The sequence below is a fragment of the Gekko japonicus genome, unplaced genomic scaffold (genome assembly GCF_001447785.1).
Source record: "Gekko japonicus isolate JY-2015 unplaced genomic scaffold, Gekko_japonicus_V1.1 scaffold208, whole genome shotgun sequence".
In the NCBI taxonomy this organism is placed as follows: Eukaryota; Metazoa; Chordata; class Lepidosauria; order Squamata; family Gekkonidae; genus Gekko; species Gekko japonicus.
Genome location: NW_015173680.1, coordinates 692,887 through 694,840, shown reverse-complemented (window position 1 = coordinate 694,840; position 1,954 = coordinate 692,887).

Sequence of the window (1,954 nt, the reverse complement as noted above, 5' to 3'; positions counted from 1 at the left end):
GAAGCTGCGGCGGTGGCGGCGGCCGGCGAAGCCGAGAGACCACGCCGGGCCCGGTGCTAATTCCCCGCCGACGGCACACCTGGGAGCGGCCATTGTCCGCGGCAATTGCTGGGTGTCCCGTTTCCCTCCTGCCTTAAAGCTTCATTGAACTCAAACTGTTATAATTTCCCCCTGCCCCGCCCCAGCCCCGTTGTTTTTGTGTCGCTTTGTGAATGGCTTTTGGAGGCCCAGTTACAGGATTAAAATTCTTGCTCGTCCGTATTGTGAGCAGGAAAAAAGCAATTAGAGGGGAGATTGATGGGGGAGGGGAAGCGGTCCAGTGACTTTGCGATGTCTGCAGAAGCTGATCTGCCCTTTAAAAAAACAAACAAAAAAACCTATTCACCAAAGGCCAAGATATATATGCGTGTGCGTTCAGGTGTGTGGCCGCTCAACTCCCCATTTGTTGTTTTCATGGATATTTCTGATCTGAGCAACGGGTTGTCACTGAAAACATAACCTAAGGAAATTGTACCCACAAAGTGTGTAAAATTGCATTTTTTAAAATGCACCATCTTAAGTTTGCTGTTAGGAGAATGCATAGCCAGGGGTTTCACAGAAGCAAGGTGGTGGGATTCGATCTTTTTGTAATTTTTCTTGTAATAGACTAACATGGCTGCTCCTCTGGAAGTTGGTTAAACATCGTCATGTTGGTTCATAGCAAAAAAAAAAGGAACGTAATACCTTTTACTAGGACAAACCCAACTAACACAAAACTGTGCAAGCTTTTAGGTTCTAATGAACTCTTCATCAGACTGGATGTTAAACAAAAGGCAGGGGGAGCAAAAAAGGATCTTTCAGGTGGTCATGGTTTGTCTGGACACCACAGGATCCCATTGGGATGCTTAGCCGACTTCAGTGGGCACAGGGTGTGGCCATCTGGTATCAGACTGTGCTCAGCATGCTGGGAATAAAAAATTGTTACCTAGTACCATGCACCTCTTTAGGTCATTATCAATACAAGGGTTTTTCAGTCACTGACAATCCAGCTGCTTAACATTAGCCGGAAATTTTGTTCCATTGCCTGATGAAGAATTCTTGGCATCTCAGCGTATGCTCATTCCTTCCACCAACCTCAGCTGGCCCAGTGAAGGGTACAGCAACTTCTGTCTCTAGCCCTTTGGGACCAACAAGGCAGCCACAGTCTGCTGGAGTCAGGTGGATGACCTAGTTTGCTTCTGTCAGAAGGTTTCTGACCTGAATTGCAGCTCACTGGAAACAGGAACCACAGTGGCTGATATCAATGACAGATAGAGCCCCCCTCCCCAGCAGCAGACCAAGTCCCTTTTCACACAACTAGCCTGGTGCCTCATTGCAAGAAGCAGCAATAAAGGTCAAGAACACAATCAGTTGTAAGTAATGATTAAAATTGGTCACGGAGAACACATCCATTAACAGCAGCTAGCTAAGAGGAATGTAACACCCTGTGTCTGCTTTCTTCCTGATGGCAAGCAAGGAGACTTGGGGAGGGAGTGAGGGAAGCTGTTAACTGACCAAGCTAGATCAAAAACACAGTGAAAGAAACCACAGCAAAGGGTTAGTTGGCACACTGCATGCGGAACTATTCTGGCAATTTGTCCAAATATCCCCTTTCCCCTTTGTTCCTGCATTAGCCCTGATACAATACACTTTGCTGACTTGTATGGGTAATGTCACTTTTGTCTTTAGGACACTACAAACAGATTGTCAAAAAAGGCCTTTAATAAATATGGGATGTCATCACAACCAGCACTGTCATCCCTCAATAAGGTCCAGAGGCAGGATGGACAAAGGGTTGGATGCCCTCTAAACTGTATGCATGGAAGTGTGACTTCACCATTGCCACTCCTGCTGCAGGCTGAAATCCTGCTTCTGGGGGGCAGGCAACCCCCAAGGGCAGCACTGGGGGGAACTGAGAAGGGCTGCAGCAGCAGGC